We start from the raw sequence: 15588 nt of genomic DNA on the forward strand, positions 1-15588 counted from the left end.
GCTGTAAACAGGTTAGGCTGTAGGCTACACTTCAGCCAAAATGAATTAATTTAAAAAAGTAACGGACAACGCACCATATGGTAATGGTAACAGAGTTAATTTATTTAAAATGTAATGCGTTACAGTATTAGTTACTGTCAAAAGTAACTGTGTTACAGTAACGCGTTACTGCCCAACACTGGTTATCAGTTTGTAGTAGTAGTGACACTCTGTCAGTTTAAATCTAGACTAAAAACGCATCTCTTTAACCTGGCATACACATAACACATTATCAATTTATATTTTCAAATCCGTTAAAGGATTATTAGGCTGCATAAATTAGGTCAGCCAGAACTGGGAACACTTCCTATAACACCAGATGTACTCGTTACATCAGAAGAAGAATGGCATCTACGCTAATATTAGTCTTTCTGTTTATCCCGAGGTTTACAGTAGTCAACCGGATCCGGGCCGTATCCAGATGAGACCGAGGACCAGCGCCCTGACACGACCACAACGCAGCCCTGACGTATCAGCAGAGATCGAGTCAACTAGATCATCCATTGTGAAGGCCTCATTGACACGACAGCCAGTAGCACAGTTCCTCAACAAACCGTCCATACCGGCGTGATGAATACGATCCTCAACTGGATGGAACTGAAATAAATACTTTGATTGTTGCGATCCTATCAGACTTATGATAGCAACCTGAATCGTAACAAAGCACTGTTCACCAGAGGAGAGCTGGCCCCTCGACTAAGCCTGGTTTCTCCCAAGGTTTTTTTCTCCATTTTAACACCTATTTGCCACCTGATGTCACCTGTTGGAGTTTGGGTTCCTTGCTGCTGTCGCCTTTGGCTTGCTTAGTTGGGGACACTTGACATTTGACTTCACATTTGATATTCAACAGTATTCTTGACATTTATTCAACAGTGCTTTGATCTGCCTGCATTGACACTATTCTTTAAGAGCTGCTGTGCAGCCAAAATTATGTACCAGTTATCACTGTAAAGCTGCTTTGACACAATCTGCATTGTAAAAAGCGTTATATAAATAAAGGTGACTTGACTTGACTTGACTACTAGACAACATCCTTAATACCAGTGGACGTTCTGAGAATGTTCTGGGGATTATTACCATAGGACGTTCTGTTAACTTCCCAAATGTCTTCTTTGTAATGTTCTTGCGCGACCATAAAATAACCAAAATAGAACGTTCCCCTAAACTCATATCAGGAAAGTATGACCAACAGAAGACCATGTGGGAACGTTGAAATGACCAACAGAAGACCATGTGGGAATGTTCTGTTAATGTCCCAAATGTCCTCTTTGTAACGTTCTTCTTTGACCACAAACTAACCAAAATAGAACATCCCCCTAAAGTCATATAAGGAACTTTAAACCGCAGCACTTTCATTACCAAAAGAGGTCGTTTTAGGAACGTCCCAAATGTTCTGTAAAGATTCAGAATTTTCATCACCTTTTGAGAACTTTTAGGGAACGTTGCCTTCTACGTGGGACTCTCTGTTTGTGTAATAAGCAGAATGTACACGCCTTGTGCACCCACATATAGGCACGTATTACTAACGCGCTCTTTAAATGACAAAACAAATATTGCGGCATTAACTTTAGACCAGGTTTCAGTTGGTGAATGGCGCAGTTGTTTTCAGTTGTCTCAAAATAGTAATGCACCAACAATATAAATACTAGCATAAATACTAGTGATAACTGGCAAAAAACACTTGCATCGTGCCTGGCATCGCATTGCACCGGGTGTATGATAGGGCCCATTATCTTTTAAACTCTCAGGTTTATACATGTGATATGACACTGATCATATACCAACGTCAAGCTTAGACTGAATCAATCTTTGTTCTCTTTCTACTCATCAGAGACTTCTGGAGGCCAGTCAGAGGTGGGCAAAGGATGTGCCTCTAAATCCATGTGTGATGTCACAGCATCGGTTCCTGGTGTTGCGAGCTTCACATGTTGTGAGGGGAATCTGTGTAACGGTGCTCAGAGTGTCTCCCAGAGCTTCCTGTTCCTCTGCTGTTCTCTGCTCTCCTACTTCCTGCTGCACTGAATCCAGCAGCTCTTCATCCTACAATCAGACACACTGTACTGAATATAGAGCTTGTGTTTTCTCTGTATATCTTTGGTGTTCTGATTTGATGAACTGAAAAGTATACTGGAAATCACAGGAAACAGTACATCATCAGCTTGTTTCTGGTTTATATTTAATAAAACTTGTCAAGTTGTAAAGATATCTGATATACTGCAATAAAGTGATGAAGTGATCATAAAAGAAATATTCGAACATAATTTAATTCTGCACTTGCAACATCCTTTTTTTCCCTTTTGGAACTGTTAAAAATTGTAACAGTTATTTCAATAAAATGCCAACTGCATTTAGCATTTAGCATCATTTATCAGCAGATGATAAACCCCACTCCCGAGAGCAAACAAAAAAGGGGGTGAGTCCATGTTGAGCTGCTTTAGAGAAGAGGAAGAGTTGTTGTAGTAGAGTGTTGTTACAGTATCATGCCGTCATTTTACGCCGGACTGCTTCAAAAAATTCAATGCTGGATTTGCACAAAAGATTAACATGACGACACATGCTAGTCGATGAGTTGAATCAACTCCACAGCAACTACATAAATTTATATACTAATCATTCAGAAATGTCCAGTTTCATTCTAAAAGTCTTGAGTCTCTCCATCAGTGTCGACTCCGGTTTGAACAATGTAAGGCTGAACACCGTTACTGACAATCCTCATTTTCTCCAGTTTTGTTGTTGTTGAGCAACTGAAGCAGACATCCCAACCTGCAAAAAGTCATTTCAGGGAGGTATCCCAAAATACTTCTCCCATGTTATTAGTCAAACACCCAGCGTTTGTTTGGTAGGTTATATTGTGAATTTGTATCCAATTATTTAATGTGTTTGTCAACAGTTGACTATAAACAGTCTGTTTGAGTGAATAAGAATGTGAACTATTCATAGACTGGTTCCTCAACAACATTTCATCACATCAATTGTACCTTAAGCATTATTTTGTGTGTGACAGTCAGTTCCAAAGATTTTGCAAATACAATACCAATGTTTTTGAAAACCAAAACAAGTCTGCTCTGTGAATTTTTTTTTTTTTCTTTTTGTTCAGGCTGCATGATTTAGCTGGTTAGCAATTAAATGCATAGTCTGGCTAGTAAAAAAGGATAGCTTTGCTGTTCATCATCTGAAAATGAATATGCTTCTCTTTTCTAAGATCTTTCTAAGATCTTAATATAAAACAAAAATATATAAAACATATGCTAATTAAAAACTTTGAGCACAGTAGTTTGTGGTGGGTGGAAATCAACACCAGCACATGTATTTGCTGGTACATTTATCATTTCCAAAGGAAATAATCATTTTAAGCTATACACTGTTTTTGTCACATTGTGAACACATTGTTACTAAGGCCCGTTTATAAGTGCACGCTCATGTCCTGTGCTGTTTTAAATGCTCAAGCTCAATCTTAAAGTAGGATGGATTCTGATTGGCTCAATGTATTTATCATTTATTAGCTGGAGAAAAATCAACAATATAATTTCTCTGTGCCATTGTCATTATAGTTGTGGTGTGCACTTTTCATTTATATTTAGAATATATATATATTACTTTTAAATATACTTTTCTTATAAAGAAAAAGATTAATTTCCACACTAGACCCCTGTGCTGAAGTTGTAATATTGACAAAGTAAATAATTTAATCTACTGTTTTTATTTCATTGTCTTTCTGTTAAACTTTCATTTTCTCATGAAGATCCTCCCCTTTAGATAAGATATATAATGAGCTCTGAAACAGGTGCAGAATTACATTCTCCTCCTGATCAAAGATGGATCTGCAAATCTCAGTTTTTCTTCTCTTCGTTCTTTTCACTGCAGGTATAAAGACAAATAATGTTTGTTTTAAATGTTATTAAATACAAATACAGATAACTGATGTTTCTCTCTCTGTCTCTCTCTTTTTATTATTAAAGGACACTCTCTCAGCTGTTATGAGTGTGATTCTGGCTCTTGTTCACAGACATCATGCCCCAGTGGATCTACCTGCTTCAGTACAGCACTTGTTGGTAAGTCCAGAATGATGGATTAAAAATTATTGATATAATTAGCTGAAGGAGATGCTGCTATCATTTATTTGTGCTGCGTATTATAAATGATGTTGATCTAATATGTAGAACAGCTACTTTTATGGACAGAATTTACAATTGTACACATATAAAATACTGAAATTCATTTTGTTTTCCATCAAATTCCATAATATAATTCTGAAAAAAAAAAATATTACATTACTTTGTCTTTTTGCTCTGCTTTTCAGTAAATAACACTGTGAATAAAGGTAGAAGTTGTGCTCCAGCAAGTCTTTGTGTAAATGGGTTCGTCGACCTCGGCTCTATAAAGACCTCTTCTCTCTGCTGTAACACAGACCTGTGTAACTCTCAAGATGCTCCAGGTATTGTATTGTACAGTCAACAGTCATAAAGCACAAAATAACTGTGGTTGGACTTTCTATTAGGGACTGTGACATCAGCCAAAAAGTAATGTTGCTTCAGGGTTTGTTCACACTTGGTTCACAGTTTGGTTCACTTCACAGTTTGGTTCAATTAAAACAAATGTGACTGCTTAAAGGTGCCCTAGAATCAAAATTTGAATTTACCTCGGCATAGTTGAATAACAAGAGTTCAGTACATGGAAAAGACATACATTGAGTTTCAGACCCCATTGCTTCTTCTTTCTTATGTAAATCTCAATTGTTAAAAAGACTTCCGGAAAACATGCGGATCTCAACATAACATTAACATAACATTAATATGTACGCCCCCAATATTTGCATATATGCCAGCCCATGTTTGACGCATTAGACAAGGAAAGGCAGTATTAACGTTTGGATCTGTGCACAGACAAGGTAAGCAAGCAAGAACAACAGCGAAAAATGGCAGATGGAGCAATAATAACTGACATGATCCATGATATCATGATATTTTTAGTGATATTTGTAAATTGTCTTTCTAAATGTTTCATTAGCATGTTGCTAATGTACTGTTAAATGTGGTTAAAGTTACCATCGTTTCTTACTGTATTCACAGAGACAAGAGCCGTCGTTATTTTCATTTTTAAACACGTGCAGTCTGTATAATTCATAAACACAACTTCATTCTTTATAAATCTCTCCAACAGTGTAGCATTAGCCGTTAGCCACAGAGCATAGCCTCAAACTCACACAGAATCAATTGTAAACATCCAAATAAATACTTTACTCACATAATTCGAAGCATGCATACAGCATGCATGACGAACATCTTGTAAAGATCCATTTGAGGGTTATATTAGCTGTGTGAACTTTGTAAATGCACTGTAATATAGTCGAGAGCTCGTGTGGTAGGGAGCATGCGATTTAAAGGGGCGGCGCGCTGCCTAAATCAGTGCATAGTTAATGATGCCCCAAAATAGGCTGTTAAAAAAATTAATTTCAAAAAATCTATGTGGTATTTTGAGCTGAAACTTCACAGACACATTCAGGAGACACCTTAGTCTTTATATTACATCTTGTGAAAAAGCATTCTAGGGCACCTTTAAGATAATCTTAAGAACATCTAAGTGTACTCAACTGTGAGACACCATGAATATGTGCTTTTATCATACTGTCCCTGTATTAAAAATACATTATTTAATTACCACTTACAGTACGCTTGAACCTGTGTATGAAAAGAAAGTATATGAAAGATGGGTTCATGTGTAAGTGGTAATTAAATACATTTTTTGATACAGAGATAGTATATTAAAAGCACATTTTAGTTCATATTTCATGGTGTCTCAAAATAGCACAGTTGAGTACACCTAGATGTTCTTAAGATTATCTTATATAGTACTAAAGAAGAATTTTTAGTATATTAAGTACAAAATTAGTGCACAAAAATAGAGCACTTTAAATATATTATAGAAACATACTTTTTTTTCACCTGGGATGCACTCCCTGTAAAGCTGCTTTGAAACAATATACATTATGAAAAGCGCTATACAATTAAATGTGAATTGAACTGAATTGAATTGAACTTGCTGAGTGAGTACAGCAATATAAAGCATTTAACATACCTGCTCTCAAAACAATTTGCATGCATTGCTTGTCACCATGAAGGTAACTCTCCAAAAACCCACATTTAACAGAAACTCTTCTGAATTAGCATAACAAAACAATAATCACTACTAAATCTTCCACTTAACATTAATCTTGCACAAAAAACATTATCCCCCGGTGTAACGAAGTTCGTCAATACGGGAAGAAGGAGGCGGGAACCGGCGAACATTCAACAAAACTTTAATTAGAAATAAACAAAGAACAAAACGAAAGTAATGCCGGCAGACCCTCGCGGACGTCTGCCGGCCACACAAACATAATAAAACATAACATAAAGTCCAGGCCTGGTCCTCTCTCGTCCTTCACTGTAGTCGCTCCTCCTTTTATGCTCCCGGAGCTCCTCCGTGAGGGACTCAAGGCCGGTGCGCCTCCCAGGTGAAGCTCATTAACACTCGCGCCACCGGCCTCGCGCCGTTCCCTCACGGCTCTCGCCCGCCCTGGTCGCCACATACCCCCATCGCCCCTCGCAGGCCGGGGGTACTCCCGAGACTGCGCTCTACTCCCCCCGGGGCCTGTCTCGGCGGCCGCAGCACCTGGGGGTAAGGACAGACGAGACGAGAGAAAGGAGACGGAAGCAAGGGGAGCGACAGGACGAGAGAGGGGAGAGAGGAAAAAAGAGAAAAAAAAAATTCTTGGTCCGGTTCCCCGACACACTGCCGTTCGGTCCTCAGCCAGCCGGGAGGCTCTTCCTCGCGGTGCCATGCGGTGGCACTGGACGCTCGGTGGACGGCCCGATCCTCGACCGCCTCCTGGCGGCCGGCGATGGCTCCTCCGGACTGAGGGCAGCCGGCAGCGAGTCCCCCGTTCCCTGCTCCTCCCCTTTATGGCGGACGGCAGCAGGCTCCGGCCCACGGCAAACGGCGGCGACTCCTCCGCTCCCTCTTGGACGGCAGCCACCCCACCTCGTCCCAGGGGCACAGCCTCGAGCTCTCCGTCCCACCTGTCACTAGGCTCCAGCACCACCGCCTCGGGCAGCCTCTCGCGGTCTACACACACTCCCGCGCTGCCCGAACTCCGCAGCACCGCGATCCCCCTCAGCAGCGAGGGCTCTTCGACAGCATGTCCCTCCTTCCTCCCGGGTTTCGGCACCAATGTAACGAAGTTCGTCAATACGGGAAGAAGGAGGCGGGAACCAGCGAACATTCAACAAAACTTTAATTAGAAATAAACAAAGAACAAAACGAAAGTAATGCCGGCAGACCCTCGCGGACGTCTGCCGGCCACACAAACATAATAAAACATAACATAAAGTCCAGGCCTGGTCCTCTCTCGTCCTTCACTGTAGTCGCTCCTCCTTTTATGCTCCCGGAGCTCCTCCGTGAGGGACTCAAGGCCGGTGCGCCTCCCAGGTGAAGCTCATTAACACTCGCGCCACCGGCCTCGCGCCGTTCCCTCACGGCTCTCGCCCGCCCTGGTCGCCACACCCGGTTTCACAGACAATGCTTTATCTGGTCTCAGACTAAAATGCATGTTTAAGCTGTTTTAAATGAACGCAACTTGCACTGACATATCTTAAAGTATGTCAGTGCCATTGTTTTGTCTCAAGATGAACACCAGCAATGTGTTTTTTTCTGGTGTATGCTTACAAAAGCTACTTAAATACCTTAACTGAACTAAGGCCTAATCCTGGGTTAGGCTAAGCCCTGTCTGTGAAACCGGGCCTATATTACACTTAATTTTGGCATTTACTCTCACTTTCGAATGCAAAGCATGCTGGTAAATAGAAATCCTAGTTCAGCTAAACTTAAGTTCAATTAAATTAAAAGATATAAGTTCATAAAACTCAAAACAATGAAACAGTTCAGTTTAAATATATCAGTTCGGTGAACCTGAAAGAAAAAGAAAGTTCTAAATAGTCAAAAGTTAATTTGACTGAACTAATTTATTTTTTATTTAAGTTTGTCCTACTCAAACCAATTAATTTTTTTAGCATTATGGTTTATAGTGTGGATAACCTAACCTGTGTGTGGATGGTGTGAGTGTAGCCGATACCAACTATAATTAGACCAGTCTGCAATATTATTATAAGCAGCTGAATGCATATTTTTGTAGCTATCGAAATAAAAATGGAGTGGAAGTGTCTCAGTGCATGTTCAGCAATGATGCCATATTTTGTTTTGTTTTTTAAAAACGCCACTAGAGGACGTATGTTTTGAAAGATTATGTGTATTGTCATTACATTGGGACCACGCCTCAGATGCAATCAACTGTCTGTGTTTGTAAGGTGTGAACCAAATGGCCCATACAGACGTATGGCCCATAGAAACTGAATGACAAAGAAACAGCATTGCTCAGAGTAGATTGCAAGGTAGATCGATCTCCTGTGGGAGGTCCTAACAGTGTTCTATTGTTCCCTTTTGTTTTCATGTATAAAGTTCTGTCCAAACAACTGGGTTAAGATGTTTTGAAGGCCGACACGCTGCCCGCTGCTGAAATGTGCTACACTACTACCTTCAATAAATTCTTCTCCCCACAAGAACTCTGGTCAAAATCTAATAAATTGGCGAGCCACCCAAACAACTGCACGGCCAAATACAGCAAAATCGAACAATTTGGCGAGCCAGCCAGGAGAGACTGACAAGAAGAGAACTCACCAACTGCAACAAGAAGTGAACAGAAGAGTCTTGGAGTTGAAGATCAACAGACTGCGTCTGTGGATACAATTTATTTGAATCAACTGGATTCTGTCTCAAATATCCTAATTTGGTAAGTGAAACTTATTAGCTCTCTTAAAAGAACTTAAAGAGAAAAAAAAGGAATAATAAGTAGACCAGTAAAATTTGTAGTGTACTTACATACAGTGTAGCACTGTTGAGAATTTTAGGCTTGGGCCTTTTTTTTTTTTGTGAGTCTGTAGGAACCTTTGAAATGTTTAGTTCATTCTTCTGAGACTGTAGGAGCTATAGAAATACGGTTTATAGCTTGGCCCTGTTCTCTTAAGTCTGAAAGAATCATTTTTAGAAAAGGTTTAGTCCATTCTCATGAGACTGTAGGAGCCATAGATATGTAGTACAAGGCTTGGGCCTTTCTAATGAATCTGTAGGAACCTTTTAAATGTTTTAGTCCATTCTCCTGAGATTGTAGGAGCTATTGTTCATCGAAATTGTTAAAGAAACAGTTTAGTCCATTCGTCCAGAGACTGCAGAAACCATAGAATGTCTTGGGACTGATGTTGCTGCAAGAATTATAATTTCTTGGCTGGGTGCTAATTCAGTAGCCACTATTTTAATTTGAAATAAATGCCCTAACTGGATGAGAAGATGATGGCATAAAGCATTGGAACTATACATTTATTTGTCTTATGATGAAAGATTTAAAGTAAATTGTCTAAGAAACCAATTTAAACTAAATCCAGCCTTGTGAACAAGTCTTTTAAGTCAGACGTTTTCAGAAAGGAAACAATTAATATTAGCAGACCTGCCAACCTTTTTCGAGTACCAGTGTGACGGGACGGGGCACAGGTTTTTTTTTTTTTTTTGGGGGGGGGGTAATTTTTTACATTTTTGAGAATACAATACACAAAGCACACACACCCATCTTCGTTAATCTAATTTTGACTGTTAAATTTGTTTTTAATTTGACACAATTAAAAATTTTACTACACCTGCTCAAAAGCATTTTTTTAATTCATGATTAATCTTGCATTGCATATTGTGTTCTTATACAAACTGACAACCACAACTGAATCGCATTCATATATTTAATATGGACTAAAATTTTTTGTTTGCAATTTCAAGAAGGCTATATTTACATACAACTAACCTGACAGTTGAGTCGTTTATACAGGTTTTGTAATGAAAACTAGTCTACAATTAAGAAACCCTTACAAAATAGTAAACATTGAGTTTACATGTGATTCATTTAAAATACTTAATTTATTATTCCAAAATCCAAATACTATACTAAATCCCACAGAATAAAAGGGTTTCTATTTGTAGCGTGCTGTCTTTGAATTATAAACAAGACAAACATTCACTGAATAAAGGTTAGCCAATACAAACATATTTATAGAAAACAGTCGACAACGAATAGAAAGGACCAATAAGAGCAAACAAATTGAGTATTCAAGAATATCAAGAAGTTAGTCATATAACGAGGGGTTGTGTTAACTAAAGCGTCCGTCATTTAACAAATCTTAAAAACACGGGTGGATAATTAAAAATCTTTTCTGACAAAAAAAATAACACAAGCAAGAACAAATTTTAAACCAAACACGGCAATTTTCATTTTACCTCTCTGTGCGCGCGCGCGCGTTTGTGTTTATGAGAGAGGGCTCGCGCAGTATTGAGACAACGGTCATTTTAAATGCAGAAGTAACTAATGTGCTAGTTTTCATACAAAATAAGTAACGTTAGGCTATGTAACATAATTAGTTACTTTAGTTAGTATTAACACAATAACGCAACACATGTAGTCTATACGTTTCTGAACACTGAGAATAAATAAACGCCTGTTTCTCCAGACTAGCGCTTGTCAGTCAGTCACACATCACAACATTTTCATAATCAGCGATTTCAATTTTATTTAGATTTGTTGTTCAACATTACTTGTGCATTTTATACCCGTTTACCTTAAGGAGTTAAAAGTGCGTGAGTGTGCTGTCCTCGCTTGAGAATTCAGTCACAGACGGCGGGAGTGGAAGGAGGGATTGAGCGGGATTTTGTGTAGCTGTCAATTTGCAGTGTCTTTTTATTGATAGGCCGTACGCATTTGTCAATCATCCCGCTTGCTATTTGGGGAAATAAACCCAGTGCTGATTGGTCGAACTCTTTTGCTGGATTTAAGTACTAGGCGTGCACAGAGGAGTCACCGGGTTTTTGCGTAGTATAGAGTGACAAATCGTACCAGCGTACTTTGAGGTCAAAATGCGTACCTGGTACGCAAAATGCGTACATGTTGGCAGGTCTGTATTAGTCTGAAAATGAATGTTTTGTTTTATATGTAGTATTGAAAACTAAGCTGAGTTAGCAGACTAAAAAGAATAACATTGAACTGTTATTTAACATTGGATTGTTAGGAAATTGTTAGGAGTACAAGTAGAGTGTATAATACACAATTATGTATTTTGGAAACATATTTGATTTGTCTGTGTATCTGAAATGGTCAGTCTAAAAGATTGCTGAGAATTTAAATCTGAATAAGCACCTAACGGCTCTAAAACCTTTTGTTTTGTTTCACACCTCTGAGGGAACATCTCCTGTACTTGCCATGGCTGAGTCTGCACAAGACAATGGTAATGGCCCTGCATTGAGGCCAACAACAGAAAGACATGGAACAGAACCTCCAAATGTTACTATTGATCAGATGATGGAAAATCTGAATGAATATTTGGACAAAAGGCTGGGACTAAGGAAGTGCCAGGGTGACATCTGCCAGAAGTACAACATCAGGCACTCAGAGAATGGACAATGGGCCTTGCCGGACATTAAAAGGGCTTATGGAAAGATGCAGCGCTTAAGAGCAAACACCAACAGAGATGGCTTGTCTGTAATTTTGGTCAAACAAATTCAACAGAATCTACACAAGTGTGAGACTGACAAATTACTACACGAGAACAAAGCAGAGAAAGCAAAGGTTCGAGCACTGGCTGAACAATTGCAGAATGAAAAGAAAGACAAAGAAAGACTAATAAATGAGAAGGCTAAGTTGTTAAATTTGCTTTCCAAACGATTGGAATCAAAAGACTATTTTGGACAAAAGAGTCATTTCATAAGATCTAGCAGCAAAGCAGAAGAAGAGTTTCTCTATCCATTCAGTGATCTCCAGAAGAATGAGCATCAACAAGACCTATATCTGCTTCTAGAAAGTGACAGCAGTTCCACAGTGAACTCTGACAGCAATGTAATCACACATGATGATATCATAAAGGACAAATTGAAGGTTAGGCTTGCTCCCGTAATTGTCAAAAACAGAAGGACTGAAGTTGAAATTGACAATGAGGAGGAGTATGAGGAAAATGGTGAACAACGAACTCGAACTGTCACAAAAGTGGTAAAGAAATATGTTCCACACAGAACATACCAGCCAGCTACTCCAGAGCAAGTTGACAAATGGTCAAAAGATTTGCCAGATGTGTACAAACAACCACGGAAAGCTTAGCAATTTCTTCAGCGTTTGCAGAAAATCTACAATTTACACCCACTAGACGGAGTGATGATTGTTAATGTGAACTTAAGGGACAGTGACCAAAAGAGATTAACAGAAAGTGTTGAAAGAAGGACTGGTGAGTCTCAAGCAAACATTGAGGCAGGATGGGAAGCTTTACGAACATTCTTGTTTGAACTGAAACCTGCAGAGGTTAACTGGGCTAAAATTACCTCATGCATGCAGAAGACAGGAGAAAGTGTTGCTGAGTATGAAGAACGCTTCATACAAATTTGGCTGGAATATGCTGGTGTGAACAACAACAACGAAGATCTCAGTAAAGATACTGGCATGCCTCTTAAAACCGCATTTGTAAATGGACTTAAACCTGAGATTTCTAAAGCCCTTAAAATTAGGTATGATGACTGGGACAGCATTGGAACAGCATTCATGCAGATTGTTGAATGGTCAGCAAAGATTGAAAGAACACAGGAAGTCAATCTCAGAGCTTTGCAAACCAAAACCTCCAACAACAGGACAACAGGGTATGAAGAACGTGAATATGTGAGATACCCAAAAGCAAAAAGTCAAGGAAGATGCAGGTACTGCAACGAAAAAGGACACTGGGTTCGTGATTGCAAGTTGATTTTAACAAATCAAAGTGATGATGAGGACAACTTGTTGAAGAGGTTTCAGCAGCTGACAGACAAGCAAAAGCAGACTCTACTAAAAACTTTTGAGCCGCAGGAAAACTGAAGAACCTCTCTCTGCAGCACCAACTAGTGACATCTCATCCAACAACTGATGTACTCCATGTGTATGCAAACAACACAAATGAAGACCCCATCCCAAATGTGAAAGCATACACAGAAGTCTCAACAACTGAAGCCAAAAATGATGTCCTAGTAGACAGTGCTGCTAAACAAGCCGTAAAGGAGAGAGGTGCACATACAGCGGCATTAAGACAACTTGAGCAAGACAGACAACCAGACAGTAAACAGATGCAGAATGAAGTGCACAAAGAAGAAAAAACATCACTGATGGAAAATGGAGTTGAACTGCATGAAGACAGCCAATGCAGTGAGGATGACCACAGGAAAACAGGACTATGCTTCTTTGAACATGTCACAGGCCGGCCCATGCCCAATGAAAATCTAACATCTGACAGCCTTGTCTAAACTGATGAAAGACTCAGCCTGGCAGTACACAATGCCAAGGATAAAGTTTTGACACCTCCAAAGGGGGTCCATGGTAAAGTAACAATTAAAAAAACTCAGAGGTCACTGCAAGAATCCAGGTGGAACAGCCCACATCAGGATCTCTTGGTAGTGGATGGAGCAGTTAAGGTGCAAAGAAAAGAAAAGTGGATCGACTTCTCAATCAATGGGATTTGAAACATTTGAAACATCTACCTAGAGACGAGGGATAGATGGCAGTAGTGTTTACCAGAGTCCAGAAATGGTGGGACTAGGGTTTTTAGGCTCTAGCTTATCACCTGAGGACGAAGACATAAACATACAGCCACTGATAAACACAGTAGTGTCCTGCCAATATTAAATAGGGACAGTTTTAGGAGCAGTTAAGCGCTCCAGAGGATGACCAAAGACATCCAACGCCTAGACTGCACTGCACTGGACACCTTGCTGAACATGCCTGAACATCCACAGAAAACACTATACGCCACTTCCTCAAGACCACAATGTCAAAATAAGAAAGGACTCAAGCATTCAAGAGGATGCAGTCTTCATCCTAAATACTTATTCTGTCATTATCTTAAGTAATGGAACCTATATGTAGCATGCTGTGTATATGATTTATGAAAGTTTGTTTTATGATCAAAAATGATCAAAGGGGGATTGAAAGATTATGTGTATTGTCATTACATTGGGACCACGCCTCAGATGCAATCAACTGTCTGTGTTTGTACGGTGTGAACCAAATGGCCCATACAGACGTATGGCCCATAGAAACTGAATGACAAAGAAACAGCATTGCTCAGAGTAGATTGCAAGGTAGATCGATCTCCTGTGGGAGGTCCTAACAGTGTTCTATTGTTTGTAGCCCTTTTGTTTTCATGTATAAAGTTCTGTCCCACAGACAGAACTTTGGGTTAAGATGTTTTGAAGGCCGACACGCTGACACCGCTGCTGAAGAACTGTGCTACACTACTACCTTCAATAAATTCTTCTCCCCACAAGAACTCTGGTCAAGCTTACTTATTTTATGTATTAGAGAAATCTAATACATTGGCGAGCCACCCAAACGACTGCACGGCCAAACACAGCAAAATCTAACAGTTTGACATTAAAATATTTTTTCAAGTTCCCTGAACTCTAAACTTTAGCAGAGTTGTAAAACTATATCTCTGATAGATGTTAAATTAACTCAAAAATAATAGTTAAACTTTTTGACACAATTTGAGTAAAAGGTAAAAACTTTCCATTATAAGTTAGTTATACTGTTTGGGTTAACAGTGTAGATGTTCTTAAGATTATCTTAAGAAGTATTAACAGAAGAATTTTTAGTATATTAAGTAAGATAATAAGTGCATGAAAACAGAGCATAAGTCATTATGGAAGTACAATGAAGAACTGCACAAACGTTTTGAGCTGTTCAGGGACTGAAGACCGCTGCATTACTGGTGAGTAGGATGAAGTGATTTTTTATCTCTTTTTTTTTTAATCTTATGCATTTGCTACAGTTTTCATACCAATAGCCAGCGTAGACACCTCAGCTTTCATTCATTAATCCACTTCTGTTTTCTTTCATCAGGGACTGATGTACATCAGACAATGGTTGCAAAAGGCTGTGCCTCCAAATCTTATTGTGATGGCGCAGCAGCAATTGCTAACCCTAGCTTTGGGAGCGTCACATGTTGCGAGGGGAACCTGTGTAATGGTGCTCAAAATGTCTCCCAGAGCTTCCTGTTCCTCTGCTGTTCTCTACTCTACTTCCTGCTGCACTGAATCCAGCAGCTCTTCATCCTACAATCAGACACACTGTACTGAATATAGAGCTCTTATTTTTATCTAGATTTGACCTGGTGTGAGGAATTTAAAATTTTATATATTTTATATATATTTTTGGTATAATATATATATAAAACTTCATTTGCCTCAATGGAAAGCATATTTACACTGTCTGAATTGTTCCCTATCCCCATATAGTGCACTACCCCACTAGAAATTTTACATTCCCAGAACATTCTCAGAACATCCCCGCTGGTGTTAAGTTGCCTGGAAAATCGAGAAGGGTCTGGCTGCAGACCATGGACAAGTGGAGCTCCACTCTGGAACAGGAAATACGTCACCTCCACTTGTGTTTTACTACCCTTTACAGTAATGCAA

The 15588-nt window shown here is 39.4% G+C and overlaps 1 pseudogene; it reads left to right on the forward strand.

The window, feature by feature from the left end:
* Window positions 1–11325: 11325 nt before the first annotated feature.
* On the forward strand, window positions 11326–13489 carry LOC125253225 (annotated as a pseudogene).
* Window positions 13490–15588: the final 2099 nt, after the last annotated feature.

The sequence above is a fragment of the Megalobrama amblycephala genome, linkage group LG18 (genome assembly GCF_018812025.1).
Source record: "Megalobrama amblycephala isolate DHTTF-2021 linkage group LG18, ASM1881202v1, whole genome shotgun sequence".
In the NCBI taxonomy this organism is placed as follows: domain Eukaryota; kingdom Metazoa; phylum Chordata; class Actinopteri; order Cypriniformes; family Xenocyprididae; genus Megalobrama; species Megalobrama amblycephala.